General features: G+C 35.6%; 1 pseudogene; it reads right to left on the bottom strand.

Annotated features, from left to right (window-relative positions):
• Positions 1-1,661: 1,661 nt before the first annotated feature.
• LOC114038020 lies at positions 1,662-2,673 on the bottom strand (annotated as a pseudogene).
• Between the last annotated feature and the right edge of the window lie 19,773 nt (positions 2,674-22,446).

The following is a 22,446-nucleotide window of genomic DNA, read 5'->3' as shown; positions in this document are numbered from 1 at the left end:
GGATTTGGATGGACCCCCTAAAGAGCTCCTCCAAAGGCATATACATGCCTTGTACATCCACATTTATGTGTGTGTGTGTGTGTGTATATATATGTATATATATATATGTGTGTATATATATATACATACACATATATGTATATATACATACACACATATATGTATAAATATATATATACACATACATATATATATATACATACAGATAACTATGCACATTAATCATCAATGGACTACAATCTCCTCAGTAATGAAGTGTTTCTTTTTTCTCTTTGTATTAATTCACATAATGCCTTCCTCATCACCTCATCATAAGGTATTTAGTAAGTGTTTATGGAATTTAATAATGCACATTGCGATGGTCAACATACATTATATATGTGTTTGTGTTTCTGGGCAACAGATAATAGAGACAGACAACCAACTGTGCCTAGGTGTTGAACAGGAAGAGGAGAGTGTGCTATATTGCTGACAGGAAATTTCAAAGTTATTCTAGCAACCCAAAGATTCCCATGAAAGTAAAGGCCTATATTTTAAATACTATCATTTTACTAGGGTTGTAATATGGTAATAAGACAGGGAACTCCACTGACTTAGCAAAAACCAAAGGTGAATACCTCACAGAGGATAATGGAGAGTATGTGGTTGGTATGAGCAAGATGTAAAAATAAAATAGAGCTGTGATCAAAGAATTATTTGTTAGAAAATTGATATGGGTTGGTGACAGTGCAAGAAAGGCATTGAAAGGTAGATAAGTAATACTTCAATGGAACCCTCAGGATGTCAGGGGACATCCAGGAAAGCCTCTGGAACAATGTGCCAAACTTTTGTGGCAAAATTTTGGGTGAACATGGACAAGAATCAAAGGATCTGCAAACATGGAGAGGTCACTAAATGTGTCATGGGAGGAGTCTCCTGACTCAATGAGATCAGAGACTGATTTGAGTATTTTAGATTATCATGCTGCACAGTTTTTTGTATTTAATATTTTATTTTATCCAATTACAATTCATTTTTTATCAGTTATTTGTTATTTATTCAGTATTTAAGGTTAGTATGGCACTCGAGGAATCAGTTGCATCATTATAAATATATAGATCTTTTATATAATATGGAAATTTACAACTATTGATATGTATACATATATACATTCATATACATACATACACACACACACACTATATATATATACAGACCAAATCAGGTCCTCTGGAAAGGTGATACATGGGGCTATGGTGTAGAACCCTAATGGAGGGAACACAAAGGTAATCAGTGCATCAGTAAAGTATTACTACTGTATGGTGTTTTGTATCCAGGAATGTTGTCTTCTTTATCTAGAGGAACCTGTAGCACCTATGTAAAAGGCAGGCAATTATATACCTATGGGGCAATGGCTCTGCTTGACACTGAATACTAAGACTATACAAATTATATCTAGCATCATATACAAAAAACAACAGGGTTTAACAAATAGTAGTCACACCGTACTATTCCTCATTTCTAATTTTAGGAAGAGACTAGAGTGTGCTCACAGGTTTTACATTTCTAGTGTTCAATTACTAATCAGAAGAAGGATTTGACCTATTTGAAAAGTGCAGCATACATAACCCCTTAACCACTGTCATGTTCTTGATAGTAAAATGTCACCACATTAAAAGGCTTTAAAATTGCAGCTCCTTCTGGATTCCCCAAAGAGTATCTGTGGTCTTCTTTAAATGGCCCTCCTCCTCCAAATTCAGGTTTACCTTCACCATATCTGAAATGTCATTCTGCCCCAAGACACATGGAACACTAAGGAAGACATCTTTATTAATACCATATAGGCCCTTAATCCTGGTGGAAATTGGATGCACTCTCCTAAAATTCTTCATAATGCTTTCTGCCAGATCTGCCACAGACAAGCCAATGGCCCAGGAAGTATAGCCCTTCAGTTTGATCATAAGCACTTTCAACCACCTGTTTATGAAGATCTTTCCAATTCTCTGAATCAGCATCAATTCTCAAAGCAGGAAAAAGATTCTTCAGAGAGACACCAGAAACATTCACACCACTCCACACAGGAACACTGGAGTCTCCATATTCCCAAAGGACCCATCCATGACAATTTGAAGATTGGAAACCAAGTCTCTGCCCCACTGAGTAACAGAAATGGGCAGAATCCAGATTGCAACCACTTCCAATAACTTGGTTCTTAGGAAAGCCACTTAACTTCCAGGCCATGTATGTCAAAATATCCACTGAATTGGAAACAATAAGCAACTTGTAATTAAGGCTGTATTTAATAATATTGAGAATAACAAATTTAAAGATATTCACATGGCACTGGACCAAATAAAGACAACTCTCTCCCTCCTGTTGATGTGCCCCAGCCATAACAACAACCAGCTTTGAGTTTGTAGTCACACTGTAGTCTTTGCCAGAAACAATCTTTGATGTTTTGTGGAAAAGGCTGCCATGTTGAAGATCCATCATCTCTCCCTTTAGGTTGTCTTCTATTATATCAACTAAGGCAAGATCTACCAAATCCTTCATTAAGATACTGATGGCACATGCCATGCCAACTGCACCAACCCCAACAACAGTGATCTTGTTATGGAGAACCTGGTCTTCCTTTAGGACATTCACAATCAGCTGATCCTTGACAGTAGTTGCCATTTTGGGGGAGATTGGGGTTATTGATCAGGCTGCAAAAGTTTTAAGTTAGATGTGAGACTACTACTCCCAGACTCATGCTCAACATGCATTTTTATAAGATTTTGAGTTCTTTTTTTTTTTCTTCCTCCTTCCCTCCCCATTCCTTCCTCAAGACAGCAGGCCATCTGTTATGGGTTATACATGTATAATCATGCTAAACATATTTCCACATTAGATGGTCACTTTATAACATAATTTTAGATCTGGGATGGCTAGGCCACCTTCCTTTGCGTTTTTTTTATCATTAATTTTCTTGATATTCTTGACCTTTTGTTCTTCCAGATGAATTTTGTTATGATTTTTTTAGCTCTATAAAGTAATTTGGCAGTTTGATTGGTATGGCACTGAATAAGCAAATTAATTTAGATAGAATTGTCATTTTTGCATTGTAAAGAATAGTTTAGTCATTCATAGTTGATCATCTTACAATATTGTTGTTACTTTGTACACAGTACATTTCACTTTGCATCAGTTTGTATAAGTCTTTCCAGGTTTTTTCTGAGAGCATCCTGCTCATCATTTCATATAGCACAATAGTATACCATCATAATCACATACCACAATTTGTTCAGCCATTCCCCTAAATGATGGGCTTCCCCTCAATTTCCAATTCTTTGCTACCAGAAAAGAACTGCTACAAATATTTTTATACATATAGGTCATTTTCCCTTTTCTCTTTTTTTAATCTCTTTTGGGATATAGAACTAGTAGTGGTATTGCTAGGTCAAAGGATATGCATGGTTTTATAACCCATTGGGCGTAGTTCCAACTTGCTCTACAGAATAGTTGAATCAACTCACAACTCTACCAACAGTGAATTAAGGTCTCATTTTTCCCACATCCCTTCTACCATTTGTCAGTTTTGTATTCTGTCTTATTAGCCAATCTAGTAGGTATAAGGTAGTAACTCAGAATTGTTTTAATTTGCATTTCTTCAATCAATTGTGAGTTAGAACAATTTTTTAATATGGCTATTGATAGCTTTCTTTATCTGAAACCTGTTCATATATTTTGATCATTTATCAATTGGGGAATGGCTCTTACTTTTATAAAGTTGACTCAGTTCTCTATATGTTTAAGAAATGAGGCCTTTATCAGAGAAAATTGTTTGAAAATGTTTTTTTTTCACAGTTATCATTGCTAACTGTATTTCCCTCCATCCTATTTCCCCCATTGTTTATTCTATTCTCTCTCTCCTTTCACCCTATCTCCCCTCAAAAGTGTTTTGCTTCTGACTACCCCCTCCCCCAATCTGTCCTCTCTTCTATCACCACACTTCTCTTATCCCCTTCTTCTCCATTTCTAAACCCAATTGAGTGTGTATCTTATTCCTTCTTTGAGCCAATTCTGAAAAAAGTAAAGTTCCCTCACTTCCCCTCACCTCCCCCCTCTTCTTCTCTGCTGTAAAAGTTTTTTCTTGTCTCTTTTATGTGAGATAATTTCTCATAAAGTCATTAGCTGCCATTTGATCAATTCTAATTTTTAAGGAATTATTTTCTTCAGTTAGTTTTTGTAGCTCCTTTTTCATTTGTCCAATTCTACTTTTTAAGAAACTGTTTTCTTCAGTGGATTTTTGTGCCTCTATTTTCCATTTGTCCAATTTTGCTTTTTAAGTAATTCTTCTCACTGGATTTTTATACCTCTTTTACCATTTGGCCTAGTCTGCTTTTTAAGGTGTTATTTTCTTCAGTACTTTTGTGTGTGGGGGGGGTGTGGGTGGGTGTCCTTTACCAAGCTGCTGACTCATTTTTTATAATTTTCTTGCATCATTCTCATTTCTCTCCCCAATTTTTCTTCTACCACTTTTATTTGATTTTCAAAATCCTTTTTGACCTCTTCCATGACTTGTGACCAATTCACATTTTTCTTGGAGACTTTGGATGTAGGAGTTTTGACTTTATTATCTTATTCCGAGTGTATGTTTTGATCTTCTTTGTCACCACAGTAACTTTGTATGGTCAGATTTTTTTCTGTTGTTTGCTCATTTTCCTAACCTATTACTTGATTTTTAACTGATTTTTAAATTCGGATGGAGGATGCACTATATCAAGCTTCTGGGGTTTTATGCAGCTATTTTCAGAAATACTTCTTGGTTCCTCTACATTTTCAGTTCTTCCAAGGTGATATAATCTAAGGAGAGGTGTTTATTACTCTCTTGGCCTGTGCTCTGGTCTGAGTGACCACAAGCACTCTTTTCTGCACTGGACCAGTAAGGAGGGTCCCCACTCCACTGTGGTTTCAAGTTCTGGTGTGCTAATGTTTTTCCTCACCCTGGGACTGCCACCCAGGACTCAGAGCCAGATCTGAGTATTGGCAAAGCAACAGAGTCCTGTGTCAATGCAACCCTGTAATCTTCTGACCAGTTGTTTGACTCCCTTGCCATCTGTAGTCTAAGAGCTCTGGCAGCCATTTCAGTGGCTCCCAAGGCCTACTCCTGGTTTGCTGTGGCTGGGGCTGCATTGGACTGTGCTCCACACTCAACCAGGTGTGACAGACCTTTCCTGATGTTTTGTTTTTTATTGGTTAGGAGGTCTGGACACTGCCACTGCTTCCACTGATTCAGTCATCCTGTGATCTGTTCCTAGCTTGCTGGGGCCTGATCTGCACTGGAGCAACCTGCACTGGACTGTATTCCTCTCTCACCCTGCTGCAACAGACTTTTCCTGCTGACCTTCTAAGTTGTCTTGAACTGTAAATTGTTTCACTCTGTCTTTTTGTGGGTTTTGCCACTCTAGAATTTCTTTGGAGTCATTATTTAAAGGTATTTGGAGGGGTTTGGGGGAGAGTTCAGCTGACTCCTTGCCTTTACTCTGCCATCTTGGCTCTGCCTCTAAAATTATTTTATTCAGTTAGCTTTTGTACCTCCTTTTCCATTTGCCCAATTCTACTTTTTAAGGGGTTGTTTTCTTCAGCAGATTTTTTTTTCCTATTTGTCCAATTGTACATTTTAAGAAATTGTTTTCTTCAGTCAAGTTTTGCCCATTTTCCAAGCTGTTGACTCGCTCTTGCATAACTCTCATTTCTTTTGCCAGTTTTTCTTCTACTTCTCATGTTTGATTTTAAAATCCTTTTTGAGATCTCCCAAGGAGGGTTTTTTTGAGTTTGAGACCAATTTATATTCCCCTTTGAGGCTTTGCATGTGGACATTTTGACAATGTTGTCCTCCTCTGAGTTTGTGTTTTGATCTTCCCTGTCATTATAGTAGCTTTCTAAGGTCAGGGCTCTTGTGTTTTTTGCTCACTTTTAGTCTATTTCATGACTTTTAAAGTTGAGCTCTATTCCTGGGACACAGGGAGCACTGTCCCAAGCTCCTTCTGCTTGGGGGCAAGGGGCCTGATCACTGGCTTTCTGCAGCAGGGCCTCAGGTGCTGGTAGCTTGCCCAATGCACTGAGGTGGCTTGGCTTAGGAGTACCTGGTATGCTGTGATTCCAGGACTCACAGTTTGCCTTCTATGCTGGGGCTGGAGACCCCCCAGCTGGCCTACTCTGCCAGGATGGAATGTCCTTGGTTGCTGATCTGTGCCATGGCTAAGGGCCTCTAATTGGCTTGCCCAGATACCATCTTCTCTGGGTTGTACTTCCCTTTTACCCAAGTGAGAGAGACCTTTCCTGAAGTCTTTCTAAATTATCTGAAGCTGGGAAATTATTTTCCTCCATCTTTTGGTAGGTTCTATCATTCCAGAATCCCTTTAGAGGCTTGATTTACCATTGTTTTCAAGGCAAACTGGGGAGAGCTCAGGAAACTTCCTGGCTTTTCTCTGCCATCTTGGCTCCACACTCTCTTGCGCGCGCACACACACACACACACACACACACACACACACATTTGTGTTTTTTAATAGCAAAATTTCATTGTAGAATTAAGTTTGGCTATGGGAAACTAAGAATGTCATTTAGTTCCCTTCTCAATGATTTATCTTTGACTAACAAGAAAAGAATTTATAATACTTTAAAAAGTATTACAATCCAAAAGGAGGTTTTTAATTTCTGGGAAAAATGTAAATGGGTGGTACATTTTGCCTTTCCCTCTCTACCATTTAAGTGTGACATAGGCCCCATAACACACTAGATTCAAATCCCAGCACTGCCACTTGACATCATCAATACATAGCTGGAAGTGACCTTAGAAGTCATCTAGCCTGTCTTATAATTTTATAAATGAAGAAATTGAGGCCCAGAGAAGTTAACTGACTTGCTCAAAGTCACAGAGGTATTAGAAGCAAGGCTTAACATTCAGGTCACCTAAGAATAGAGTCAACACTCTTTTTACTGAACTCTTTTGTAAGACCTTAGACAAATAACTTGGATTCCCTAGGTCTCAGTTTGCCCATCTACAAAAATGATGATATAAGCCAAATGTCTTTCTAAGGTCCCTTTCAGCCCTAAATCCAATCATCTTCTGTCATATGGTGGTCTAAAATGTCATCTTTTGTTCTTTTATTTCATAGCTTAATGGTATAATTTTATATCTAGAGGAATATAATTCTGAACATAAATACTAGTTAGCAACATCCCAAAAAGATACCTTTAGTTTTTGTCACTAAAACAAAATTTGAAATGGTAATAGGTTTAAAAACATAAAGTTTTATTATGATCACTGTATTTTGCATATTGATAATTTAGGTGTAATAAGAGTTGCTCTTCTTGGAAGAGAATTGAATGATTTGGTAATTTAAGCTGGCAGATGTTGAATAAAAATTATACCCATAAAACAAACACCAGAATTTTAAGACCAAGTAGCATTTTGAAAACTATCTGATGAACATTTTTAATGTCATTTCACATAGCATTGGCCCAAATAGAAAAGAGATTTTGCATATACGATGCAGCATTTTTCTGGATTGTTGATTTACTTGTGGAGGTGAATATCCATCTTATTAACAATCATATATACCATGGAGAGAGCTCACTTTAAGGATATCAGGTCAGCTTCACAGTAGTACATATTGTACTATAGTTCTTCTTATCAAAATTTTCAATTCTTATAATTTTATACTAAATTTATGTCAACAGATGGTAATTACATCCCTATCCTAAGTTAATATTTCATGAATGCAATCCTATGACTTTTACCTAAATGTTGAAAAAAATCATAGCTTATTTTGAAAATGTTTCAAAAATAATAAATTTAGGTATGAATCAAACCATATAAATTCTATGCATTTACATACAATCATTAATGAAATTGTTTTGGTTTTAAATTATTTTTATATTATTTAGTTCAACAAATAATAAATACCATGGATGTGGAAGACACTAAGCTAACAGATATAAATAGAAAAAAGAAATAGTCTATGTCATAAAGGAGTTCATATTCTACTGTGAAAAGATATAAAATTTAAGTAAAGCACACAGACACACATTTATAGTGTGTGTATGTGTGTGTGTGTATGTGTGTGTACATACATATGTATGTTTGCATATCTATCTATATCTGTCTTTATCTGTATTTATATCTATGTATCTATCTATATCAAGTCACTAGGGATGAGAGTGGGGAGAGAGAGAGAGAGAGAGAGAGAGAGAGAGAGAGAGAGAGAGAGTGAGAAATGTCAATACAGTCTTATGGTTATATCTAAGGCTATTCATCTATGAATTTCCTTTTGTCCTTACTCAAGGTGTCCCTCCTCCCACCTGGGAAAAATTACACTTCCTGTCAGCCCCCTTGCTGATAACAAACCATATTCTTAAAGTCATGCTAAGTAATTTCAAGAAAGAATTAGTGCTAGTAACTAAATTTTTTCAGGAGCAAATGGATAAGTCTAGAGTTAGAAACTTTTTCAAATTGGGAAAAAGGCACTCTGTCCTTTTCTTTAGGGAGTCTAGTAAATTATTCACCTAGGAGGAGAAGGCTATAGGTGCTTAATCTCAGATACTTCAAACAGAACAAATAGGTGATTCATATAACCACCAATTCCTTTTAGAAATTTCCCTGAGTCACCCTGACAAAGAAATATGAGGTCTGAATGCAGATGGTAACATACTATTTCCTCTCATTCTCCTTGGTTGTTTTGTTTTATTCCTTCATTCTTGTGGTTCCTCTCATTAGTTCTAATTGTTCCTTCCATCATGACTAATGGAAAAATATGCTTAACATGAATGTATATGTAGAGCTTATATCAGATTGTACACTGACTGGGGTGGGGGAGAAGAAGTGGGAGGGGGAGAAAATTTAAAACTCAAAATCTTATGGAAGTGAATGTTGAAAACTAAAAATAAATAAATTAAATTTTAAAAAAAGACATTTCCTTGAGTCATTGATAATCAATGCCAATCAGCCTTTATTCAAGTGAATTCTAAGCATAAGTGCTTAGGCAAAAAAAGAAATGTGTTTAGAGGCCTTTATGCAACTGAAACCTCTGAGTTTCTGTGTGTGTGTGCATGTGTGTATGTGTGTGTGTGTGTGAGAGAGAGAGAGAAAACATTTTCGGTGTCATTTTAACCATTGAATGGCGTCACATCCACCATCTTCAACTTTTGCAAACAAAAATTCCCATGCATATACCATAGCAGACAGTCTACGTACACTATTTTTTAAAATTAGATTTACTTGATTTACTATTTTCAATTAGTCAAGACATTCTAATAGGTTTATGTGCATATACATTGCCTCAATTACTTTAAGCATTAGATTAAAAGTCATCAGGAATATTAGTGAACAAAAAAAGACACTAGTGAATTTGAACAGAGCTATATCTATATCAGCCTCTGTCTCTTCCATGGCTTTTCTGTATACAGTTAGGCAGTGTCTTGTCCCTAATGGAATATAGCTCTTGATTCTTTGTTTTAGGGGACTAACCCAGGTAGTGTATTATCAGCTCACTTGGGGTGTATTGGTCTTTCTTCAAACAATTATAAACCCCAGTTCTCCCTGACATAATACTTCATAGCTGTGAAGAGTCCTTGGTAAGAGGAGTGAGTGTAGCTAAGACAAATTTGCCTTCAAAGTAATATTATGTACTTACATTTGCCTATTAATTAACAATCATTTTTAAATTGTAAACCATTATTGTAAAGTTCAAATTTCAAGCACCTCTGCGAGGGGTACAATTGTAGAGATATGTGTATAAAAAGTTTGCATTTTACATCTAGTTGCCCATTCCACCAGCCTCAGTGGCACATAGTAGCTGCTTTTGTACTCAGAAGTTCTATGAAGTTTTATTTTATTATTTCTCACATTATAGTGTTCAGGTTTTGTTTGTTTATTTGTTTTGTTTTTTCCTTATGTACTTCTGGAAAAACTATTATCCTTAATTTGTCTCTATGCATCCTTTCCTTGACATCAATATGTTTTGCTTACAAAAAGATAATGCTTTCTTTCAAAGGTATTGTTTTTTACCTTCTCTTCTTCAAGACTGCCTTTTGCTACCTTGAATTTGAATTCCCAGTTTGTTTTCTTCTCTTTTGTTTCTTTGTTGAGATTTGCCACTGTGAATTCAAGTTTTTTTTCTATTCTGCCAGATATTTCTGCTGTTCAAGTCATAGATTTTGCTTTCAAAATTTGCATCTCTCTCTTAAAACATTCAGGAATATGTGTCTGTGGTTCCATGCTCTCTTTCAGAAGTCATAGGATCTTCTGTCTCATCACATGTTGATTCATTGTCTTTTTTATATATATAATTATTCACAGATGTCTGAAAAATTTTCCCTTATATCGAAGCCATTTACTCTTCTGGTATTATTTCCTCATGGTTTACCTGCTTATGATCAAGATCTTTAATTGAACTTTCTTCATCCTGAGATCTTTGAAAATTTCAGTCTTTTTTTTCCCCTATTGTTCACTTTCTGACTCCCTTTCCTTTGATGGGAGTTTCCCTGTGGTCTGGATCTCAAAACTCTCTCAGTTTCCTCCAGTTATGGACAATTAATTTTGTGGTTTACCATCCTACGTCTCTGCCCAAAGTGACTTCTGGGAGAACAGAACTGGCCACAGTTGATTGCTAAGCTCTTTCCTTCTAGATCAATGGAGTGCCAAACAGCTCTACACACTTGTACTACCTCACTTCACTCTTCCTCAGTTTTATGGCTGAGATTCATTATAGCACAAATTATTACCAATAATTGCTGTTGTCACAGTCTGAGCAAAGTCTTGCCCTTTGGATACCCAAGATATTGGAGTGGGTTGGGGGAAAAAGAAGTGTTAAGTTCTTTTTTCAGATATGTAGCTCAAATTTTATAGCTCTGCTTCTGGAAACATAATGGAGGTGAAAGGGGGTATTGAATGAGTGCATTAGGAGTTAGAGATTACTCTTCTCTGTTCATTTATTTTTTACCTTGTGTTCTTGTTGTCTTAGATCATGGAGACAACTGAAATGGCATTATTTCTGGAACATAATTCCTATTTTAGAGAAACTTGAGAGGTTATAAGTCCTCCATCTTGTTGGGCATATGATAAAAAAAATACATTGTTTTCTTAACACTTAAAGTGCCTTTTCTGCCTTTCATGGTATACTTGATCAACTACTCTTTCTTTAAAATTGTTTTTTTTAATGTAAAAATATGGAGAAAGTTTCCTTTTCTTGGAAAGGTAAAAACATCACTTCTCAGTCTTTATTTAGAATCTTCTGTTTTAACTAGGTTTTCCATCTTTAATAATAAAAGTGGTCAGAGAAGAGAAAGAGAAGTAAAGAGGAAGAAAGAAAATTCCCTAAGTTGATTCTAAGGTAACTCAAAGTCTTAAAATATTGGACTAAGCACAAATAATGGACCAATTTCTGGGCTCTTTTGTTCACACACTCTATTCCCAGAGGTGTCTCTACATACAACACATTTCAGTAGTTTATCAAAATTACAGCACACTTTAAAATGAACTTGGAATGATGCAACATGACAAGTTAGAAAACTATAAAATAAGAATTTTCTCCCAACAGGTAATAAAAAAGTAATATATTACAATTAAGTAATAAAAATTTAAGTCATAAAAGAGGGAAGGGGAGAGAGAAAAAAAGAGGAGGAGGGGAAAGGCATTTATATGAAACCATGTAGAACTGAACATGATCAAGGTGAATAAATAGGAATATAGTCCAAAAAGTACAAAGAGTTTTACTTTTTTTATAATTAAGAATGATACACATATTTCTTGTTGTTGTTGTTCAGTCATTTCAGTTGTTCTGACTCTTTCTCACCACATTTGGGATTTTCCTGGCAAATATACTAGACTGGTTTGCCATTCCCTTCTCCAGCTCATTTTACAGATGTGGAACTGAGGCAATCAGGGTTAAGTGACTTGCCCAGGGTCACACAACTAGTTAGTTCTTAAGGTCAGATTTGAACTTATAAAGATGAGTCTTCCTGACTCCAGGTATGCATGCATACATGTGTGTGTGTGTACACACATATATACCTATATGCACATGTACACACATGCATACTTATGCATATATACACATATATGTATGTGTATATGCATGTATATGCCTCTGTGTGTGTGTGTGTGGTTATAGGAAAAAGAAAGAAAATTATTTCTTTGCTCTTGTATATTTGAAATGCTTTCTATTTTCTAAGAATTTTATGTGAATACATTCTTCAAGTAGTGATCAAAATGTCGGTCATAAGATAGTAATATATCCCTTTAAAGCTCATAATAGTGAAATGTATCTAAAGACTGAACTATAAGTCATAATGAGAAAAAAGGTATGAGTTATTATCAAGTGTTTGTTGCTCAATATCTCACTCAAATCTTATCTTTGTAGTAAAATATCCCCCCCCCACATGATTCCCATTCCAACATTAATGCAATAGTATGATTACTGACTTTTCTTTTTAACAATGTGCCTTGAGGGAGGATTCTGGGAAGATGGTAGAGTAGGTAAGAAAATTCCAAGCTCTCCATATTTCCCCCACAAATGAGATAAAATAGCATCTTAGAGCAAACATAGAAAGGTTAAATATAAAATAAACAAGAATTGGAGCAGAACAATGGTCCTCGTGGGACAGAGAATTCTGAAGAAAAATCCCAGGACAAGGTTTGGCCTCCATAAAGGATAAATACCTTCAGGCTAGTTCCACTTAAACAACAAGCAAAGTCCTGGGGTTGGCTGGGTTGGGAGGCAGACTTGGCCCCAGCCACAGACAGGAAGTTTTACCTTGGGCAGTGAGCAGAGTTGGGTGTCTGAGTAGAGGAAAATCAAGGGAACCTCTGCTGACAAGGAATGCCTAAACCAGCTGTAATGCAAGAGACATGGCCCTGGGCAAGAAGGAACCAGGATATACCTGGTGAGTGCAAAACAGTGGGGGCAGGGATACTGCTGGCTTTGGGCACTTAGAGGAAGCTAGAGGTCTTCATTTTGGTTCTAGGCCAGAGGGGAGAACTGAAGGATGATCTGAGGTCAGACCATCTCCCATACTCCAGGATTAGAGGTGATTGCGAAAAATAAGCTGCTACAAATTTTAAAAAAATGAGCAGGCAAAAGAGAAAAAATCTGACCATAGAGAGTTACTATAAGAATAAAGACCAGGTTTCATCTTCAGAGGAGGATACTGAATAAAGAAACCCTCTTCTATCCCAAGGAGTAATGACAAATGGTCACCTGCCCAAAAAGAATTCACAGAACTTTTAAAAAAAGAATTTAAAAATCAAATAAGAGAAATTTCATAAAAACTAAAAATAAAATAAGAACAATTCAAGAAAAACAAGAAGATTATGAAAAGAAAGTCAGCCAATCAGAAAAGGAGATCCAGAGTTTTAAGAAAACAACTCCTTGAAAATCATAACAAGGCAAGGAGAACCCAGTAAAGTTATGAGACCAAGAAATAACAAAACAAAATATAAATGAAAAAAATAGAAGAGAATGTGAAATCTCTCATAAGAAAAATAACTGATCTGGAGAACAGATCAAGAAGAGAAAATATAAGAATAATTGGACTACCTGAAAGCTATATTTTTTTAAAAGTCTTGATACAATAATACAAGAAATAGTTAAAGAAAATTGTCCTAAAGCATTAGAACAAGAGCAGAAAGTAGAAATAGAAAAAAAAATCCACTGATCGCCACCTGAAAGAGATCCTATGAGGAAAACCCACAAGAATATCATAGTCAAATTTGGAAACTCCCAGCTCAAGGATAAAATATTATGAGGAGCAACAAGAAAAAAAATTAAATATAGCAGTGCCACAATTAGAATCACATAAGACTAGCAGTGGTGGCACTAAAAGACTGCAGATCTTGGAACACTATACATCAAAGAGCAAAAGAACTAAGGTTCTGACCAAAAATATCATACCCAGCAAAGCGAAGTATAATCCTGAATGGGAAAAAATGTATATTTAATGAATTATCAGACTTTCAGGATTTCATAAAAAAAAAAACAATCAAACCCTGAACTTGAAGATTTGACACACAAGAACCAAGAAGAATATAAGGTACATACCAAAGATGATTCACAAGGGACTCAATAAGGACAGACTCTTTACCTTTTATAGGAGGAAATGTAAAAAATTGTGCTTAAGATTATTATTAGTAATTGGGTAGTTCATAAGAAAGATTGGGATAGAACTGAGTATGGTATGATTTAAAAAGTAAAACCATTTAAGAGCAGCTAAGAAGAGTAATCATCTTAAACAAATTAGGTGTGAGAGAAAGAACCAACACAGAAGAATTAGATGGGGTAGGAGTGCTGGTAGTTCTGGAAACCAACTTTCATCAGCAATGAGTTCAAAAGGGAACAATACTTACATATCTAGAAAAGTATAAGAGTCTTCTAAATTCTGAAAGAAAATGCTAAGGGGATAGGGAAGGGGGAGAGGATAAAGGAGGGATCTCTAGAGGAGAGGGTGAGAAAATAGGTTAAAGGGAGATATAGAAGGGCATTTAGATTAATGGGAATGGGAGGATAAGTGAGGGATCTTGAGGGGGGTAGGCTAAGTAATAGGAGGTCAAGGCAGCAGGTAGAAGTAAAGTAGAAGGGATAGGAGGGATAGGAAATAAGAGATATGCACAAATGTATAATAAAGATCAGGTGCAGAATTTGTTAGGGAAAAGGGAGTAGGGGTGGTAATCATGATCTCATACAAAGTTAAGGCTAAAATAGATTTAATCAAAAGAAAAAAAAATAGGGAAACTACACTGTGTATCAGCCATATTCATCAATGTTTGTTTTGGTCTATCTAAAATAATTAGATAGTATAAGGTTGGAATATTGCTGTGGTGTAGGAAATGATAAGTTGGTGGAGTAGGAAAAATATGGAAAGACTGAGGTTATCCACTCTCAGAGAAACAGAAGGCAAATAAGGATAGTACAGTCTTACAGAGATGCATACAAATGTATATGTCTATACATTAGCATAATTGTGGATAACTAAGTATATGTATGTGTAAATATGTATAAATGGGTATATATGGGTGTATTTGTGTGTACATGTCTATATGTGCATGTGTTTACATATGCTATATAAGTGTGTATATATATATATATATATATATACGTACATGCATAGAAATATATATGGGGGAGGGAGGGAAAGGAACAAAGTAAAAAGTGCACAGCAGAGAACAAAAGAAAACTTACAGGGAAGCCAAAGAAAAGATGAGCAACTCTCAACACAATTCATGGTATTTATTATACAGGCTTTCTTGAAATGGAAATTTATTGCTCTGTATTTTGAATCCTCTCCTACATTCTGCTGTGCACATAGCAATGGGTTTTTTCCCCTTATTTTGTATTTAAGTTGCTATATTTAAGTTTATAATATATTTCTTTTTCTTTTCTTATTGTGTATTTAAGTCTTGGGGAAAAAAATGTGCCTACATTCTTTTACCTACGAGGTTAATGAGTACACCCGCCCTGGGAAGACATATTTTAGCAAAAAAAATTATAGCTAGTTATTTTGGCATCTGAGACAGACAGCACAAAGTATAGCCTCAATTCAACTTTATAATTATTATTGCGAAAATAACATTGATACAAATTAATTTTAATAAAAAGGGTAACTATTTGCTGTACTCAATAATTGTCATTATTTGAACCTGATGATCAGGTGGCTTCTGGTTAGAACTATTTTAGCTAACTGCTAAACTTCTCATTAACAGCTATGTAGTTCTACATTGTTGAGTTGCATGTATTACATTTTTACACCCACTAAATTTTAGTACCCTGAGGCTTAGATTTGGTTGATCCACCTTAGTTATGTCTTGCTTAGTGTCTTGTTGGATTTGGAGTCAAGAGTATATAGGATTGAATTCTTCTTGGGCAATTTATTATCTCAGTAAACTTCTCAGATTCTTTCTCTGTAGAAGACTAGATGATCTCAACTCTCCTTCCAACTGTTAAGTTTATGACCCTCACAAAGGCATATTTCTGTTTTATCACAAATTCTACCCCTGTTGAGCCACTGTGTACTTTCAGTGAAAAAGTTATAATTATTTTAACTCAGAAAAGTACAAAGAAATCTTTTTTTTAAAGGACAATTGATCTATGTTTATATGCAATGTACTGTGTTTATGGACTGCATTTTAAGCAGCTTTGCTGAAGAAAAATAAAATATTAATTTCCATGCATTTTAGGTTCAAGTGTACCAGGAACAATTTTATTTAATGTGACAATAATCTCATAAATATTTCTAACTTGGAGAAAGAGATATCCAAACTGGAATCATCTCTCTATATCCTCCAACATGAATCCATGCCAAGATAATTTTAAGTAACATTTATAGGCATCTTGGACTAGGAAAAGATCATTACATGTTAAGCTAGATGGACTGGAATTTAAGTGACAAATTGTCACTTGACACTGCATATTTTTAATTAGCTTTTAATTTAGTTAATTTTTAAAGGCAAAGAAAATAGAGATCAAATGAAAATGAAAAAATTTAATTGAACAAAAGTATAATAAAATTTTGTGTCAGTTAATCCTGATCCTTTTGTATTTAAAACACTTTTGGAGTTAACATTTCAGAGGAGTTGAGTAACCAATGCAAGTCACCATTATATTCCTTATTGCACCACTCCCTTCAACCCCAAAACTCCAGGAGTAAACAGAGGGATTTATTTCCTTGGATCAATCCTTTCTCAATGTAGAGTAGTTGGTCCAAGCAACAATCATTTTAGGAGATATTGAGGAACCAATTATTTTATCCATATAAGAAATAATTTTGACTATCACCCTTAATCTATTTCCTTAAGAAAGCCTAAGGGCTTTCTAAAACAAACAAACAAACAAGAAAAAAAAACAACCCTAAAGGTTTTTTGTTCTCACTTTCCTAAAGGAAAATTCTGAAAAGGGTTTTAGGTTGGAGTAATATTATTTCTTAATATCTCTAGTGCAAGGACATTTCCATATGCTTCCACAGCTTGAAGGAATGAAGTCCATGCTTCAGAAATCCTTGGGGACAACCTAGTTACCATAGGAGTAGACTAACTGTAAATTCACTTAAGTCTCATACTTGGCTATATCTAGATCATTATGAACAAATTAGACCAGAACTGAAACATTTTCATGGTTCATCTTAACACCACACAAAAGGGAAGAGTGATAGTGGGGAGACTCAAGAATACAATTCAGTTATCTAGATGCTTTAATTAAGCGGGTGATCTTTTTTTTTTTGGTGCAATTTGCCTGCAGTAAGATACGTTTTCATGGTAATGGAGAGTGTATGACTAGAAATATGCAATCTTTTGCCAAAGCCTGTCTACTTTAAGTTCATAATATCTCTCCCTTCTCTCCTCTGACACTGGCACCACCATGATGTAAATTCTTTTCACCTCACACCTAGACTATTGCAATAATCTACTGTTTGGTCTCCCTGACACAAGTTTCTTGCCACTCCAGTGTGTCCTTTCCATTCTTAACATAATCTTCCTAAAGCATGGACCTCATCATTCCAGTACTCAACTCTAGGGACTCCCTATCACCTCCAGGAACAAATATCCAAATATCAAACCCTCTGTTTGGAAGCCAAAACCCTTAAACACCTACTTCTCTGATTTTCCAGTCTTCTTTTTTTTGTTGTTTGTTTTTGTTTTTTTTTGTCTAAGTAAAGGGGTTAAGTGACTTGCTCAAGGTCACACAGCTAGTAAGTGTTGTGTGTCTGAGGCTGGATTTGAACTCAGGTCCTCCTGAATCTAGGGCTGGTGCTCTATCCACTGTGCCACCTAGCTGCCCCAATTTTCCAGTCTTCTAATATCTCATACCATGTACTTCTCAATCCAGTGATATTGGTCTCCTTCATGCACCTTGAACAAAATACTTCATCTCCAGGCATTTTTACTAGCTATCCTCAGGGCATGGGATACTTTCCTTTCTCATTTCCACTTTCTGGTGCTTCTGGCTTCCATTGAGACCCTGCTAAAATTCCACCTTCTTCAAGACACTTTTCCTACTTTTCTTTAATTCTAATGACTTTCCTCCGTTGATTATTTTCCAATTTATCCTGTGTGTAGCTTGTTTGTACATAGTTTTTTTAAATGTGTTTTGTCCCCTATTAGACTGTGAATTCCTTAAGAGCAAGGCATGTCTTTTATTTTTCTTTACATCTCCAGAACTTAGTAGTGCATCTGACACATAATAGGTGCCTAATAAGTGTGTATTGACTGATTGATTGCAACTAGTTTGAATTGGAAATTATACTTAAGGTTTAGAAGTTGGACAATTCTGATCAAGTGTATCTAAAATAATTAAAGCTCAGAAAATGATGATTGCCTATGGAGATTTGATATTCAAGAATTTAATAACAACCACATATCTGCCTGGATTAAACCAAATTAATCATAGGCTATTGCTACTAATTAATATTCCAATCTTCCTCTCCAGTTTGATCTCCCACTTTAACCAACAACCCACTCCTCTCATCTGAACTCCTTAACATTTTTCTAAATATGCATTATACACTCTCCCTTTCCCATTTTTTGTCATCTTGGAATGTACTCCCTCTTTCTTCACCTATAAAAAATTACATTCATTCTTTAAGGCCCATGTCAAATTATTCAATAATCAGTAATAATTTATTAATCACCTAGCATGTTCCAGGAACTTTCATAAGTACTGGGGATACAAATAAGAAATAGAAAGACAATCCCTACCTTCAAGGAGTTTGCAATCTAATGGGTAAAGACAATACAAAAAAGGAAGCTGAAAGTATGGGGGAAGAGGAGGAACCACTCGGGGTAGCTAGGTGGCACAGTGGATAGAGCACCAACCTTGAAGTCAGGAAGACCTGAGTTCAAATCTGGTCCCAGACCAAACACTTGATACTCACTAGCTGCGTGACCTTGGGCAAGTCACTTAACCCCAATTGCCAAAGAAACAAACAAAAAAAAAAGAGGAAGAATCACTAGAGGGTATTTCATGGGTGATCTTCATAAAATTAAAACCAACCAGAGTAGCTGATCACAATGAAGTTAACTCTGTCTTTGGTTAATGCATTTGGAAGGAATTTATCTGTACTCTGAATTTCTTTAGCATTTATACCAGGTGGATGACAGCACACAAGGCCTTTAAGAGCATCCATACCCACATTAGTGTTCTACATCTTAAATGGTTTTATGTCCTATACTTCACATAACAGAGTGCCCTCCACTAGTGAGTGACCAATAGATATTTCTTGAAAAAATTAAAATAAAACATTTCTTTTGTAAATCATCCTCTCTGACCTCTCTTCATCTTCTGAAACTGTCAAAAACCTTTTCCCTCAAGATCTTCTTTTTTACCCTAGGCTTCCTGTCACTGCTTTCTTCTCATTCTCCATATACTTATCTGACAACTCCTCAAACTCTTCTGTTGGATTATTATTCATCTCCCACATGTAAGATGGTTTCCCAAGGCTCTACATTGGACCTCCTCTTCTCTGTGCCTTTTTGTTGGCCCTCCATGTCTGGAATGAGATCCTTATTTCTATTTTTAGAACCTTGGTCTGCCCTAATGATTCAGATCAGCAGTCACTTCCTCCACAAAGCCTTCTTTGAAACCGCTAGTTTTCAGTTTTCTCCCTCCTCAGTTGCCTCAAATTTACTTTTTAGTATATATCTTTGTATCCCTCATTATAATGTAAGCTACTTAAAACTTTTAAAAATATATTTAATAAATATTTATTTACTTTATATGTTTTGTTTATACTCCCAACACTTACCACATATTAAATATTAGAACATATTAGACACTTAATAAATGTTTGCTGCATTGAATTAAATTGATTTAAACAATGCCCCAAAGTTTCAGAAGGGACCATCCAAATTTTATTTATGTCCCTACTTTAAAACAGCTAGGTGACACAGTGGACAGTGTGCTGGCCCTGGAGTCAGAGGGACCAGAGTTCAAATATGGCCTCAGATACTTAATAGCTCTATGACCCTGGGAAAGTCACTTAACCCTGTTTGCTTCAGTTTTCTCATCTGTAGAATGAGTTGGAAAAGGAAATGGCAAACCACTACAGTATCTTTGCCAAAAAAACTCCAAATGGGGTAGTAGAGAGTGGGACATGACTTATCAACAGAACAACAACTTTAAAAATATTTGTGTATTGTTCACCCTGTTTCTTTTAATTGCTGAACAAATCAAATTGGTATTCAAAGGAAAGGAAAGGAATAAAATAAGCATTTATACAGTACTATGTACTATATACAGCACTATGTGCTGTACTATATACTTAAAAAAATGTATCCTTTGATCCTCACTACAACCTTGGGAGGTAGGTGCTATCACCATCTTATGGATGAGGAAATTGAGGCAAACTGAAATCACGCATCTACTAAGATCTGAGGCTGGAGTTGAAGTCAAGCTTTCCTGACTCCTAGTTCAGCCCTCTGTCCTCTGAACCATTAGCTGCCTTGAAATGTCTACATGCCATGGGGTATGAATTGGGATTCTTTGAGAAGATATTCCAAGCAGAAGTATTTTCTCTTAAAAAAAAAAAAGTATTTTCTCTTTAAAATTTTTAAACACTAAATTTTGTATGCATCAAAAATCCTCATTACATGACCCATTTTGGGGGAGGGGTCATAAAACAGGCTGCTTTGTCTATTTTTTTCTAAGACTTTAGTACTCCCGTTTTGTCCTGGAGACATATTTTCCATACTCCTCCCCCGAAGGCCTCCCAGACCCGTGTTTATGCATTTCATCACTTTCTCTCAGCCTTAAATTCTTCCACAGCCAAAAGGTATAGGGAACATTGTTTTTGGAGGAGTCTCCCAAATCATTTATAGTAACTATAAGTGATTTCAGCATTCTATCTCCCACGTTGGTACCTTTACATTCAATGTCCCTCACTCCCTCAACACCAGTGAGTTTATCCAATTCGCCTCCTCCTCTGAGAATCCTTAGTTTCTTTCAGACTGAAGTCAGGAGTCCCCTCCTATGGAAAACCTTTCCTAATCCACCAGTTGTTAGTTCTCAAGTGATCTCATGTTTATATATTGTATCCTTCAGTAGAAAGTAAACCCATAGGCAAGATTTTTCTTTTTTCTCTTCTGCATATAGGTATAAAACAAATAGTAGATGCTTTAAAACATTTGTTAAATAGCAATGAAATAAATGAGTGGAGATGGCTCTTCTATATTCTTCACTTTTTTTTTAATTTGAGAACAATGACACTTGTTTTACTTAAAGTAGAAATCAGAAAAGAAAGCATCTTTGAATAACATGAAAGGAAACTAGAATGCAAAATAAACTAAATGAAGACACATGAGAGATAAGGAAGGCCCCAAAATGATGCAAACAAACTGAATTAAAAACCTTTAGTATCAACGAGGCAACTTGCCACATAGTCTCATCCATAGCTAAAAGAATTCAGGCTTTCTCAGAACCCAGAAAATGGATTATCTGTTGGTCTTTATCATCCTCATCTCCCATCACCAACCCCATTTCCTAAAAATGCATGAGAAGTCTTTTAGGAGACAAAAACTCAGGACCAACTGGTACTTCTTGAGTATTTTTATGCAGAAGAAAAAAAAATGCAAGACATCACCAGGTAGTTGGAAGAATGTGATAGAACCATTTGTTAAAAGTGGATTTGCAGAGGTATCAGGAAGAACAAGGCAGGAAAATAGCATCATTTGGGAATTATTGATTTAAATGGGAAAAGAGATGAAGGTTTATTATAATTCTGAAGTTGATTCTGAGTTACTTTAACTAAAAGAAAGCAATATAGTTGAAATATATCATCATGGTAGCCATAAATACTCTACCTGGGAGTAATCCATGTTCTTAATAAAGTTCATTTACAAGTTCATGCCACTCTATAGCATTAAGTGTATTGGGGCTGTAATTCATATAATGGTACCTAGGTGGCTTGGAATAATAAACACACCTGCCGAAGTTCCTAAATGACTCCTTATACACCATGGAAAGTGAACCAACTGACTAATAGAAATTTCCCTTTTGATTTTCAAAGTTTTCCAAATGAGGAAATATATAATTGTTCAATCAACAGGTATTGATTATGCATTTTTATGTGCTGGGCATTGTGCTATGCACTGGGAATATACATACAATGAATGAATTCCTGCTTATAAGGAATATACAGAGTTTTATACCTATATGAATTAAACACATATTAATGAAGATTACTTTCAAAGAATTTATTCATAAAATTACTGTGGCTTTCTGGGTAGAAAGCTATTTTGCATTTCATTTAAATTTTTGGCCATGCCATTTTCCCCCACCTTAGATTCCTAATGTGCTGCTTGCTTTATTTTAACATCTGTTGAAATTTTTCTTGATCAATTCACATAGTGCCAAATTACCAAATTCTCCAACAGAAAAATAATTAAGAATACAGATATTTAGATAGCAGTAGTAAGACTGAAATATGCTTAATATTCCT

Source organism: Vombatus ursinus, unplaced genomic scaffold (assembly GCF_900497805.2).
Source record: "Vombatus ursinus unplaced genomic scaffold, bare-nosed wombat genome assembly UNPS02010769.1, whole genome shotgun sequence".
Lineage (NCBI taxonomy): Eukaryota > Metazoa > Chordata > Mammalia > Diprotodontia > Vombatidae > Vombatus > Vombatus ursinus.
The sequence above is the reverse complement of the archived record's forward strand: the minus strand, read 5'-3'. Positions and strand labels throughout refer to the sequence as shown.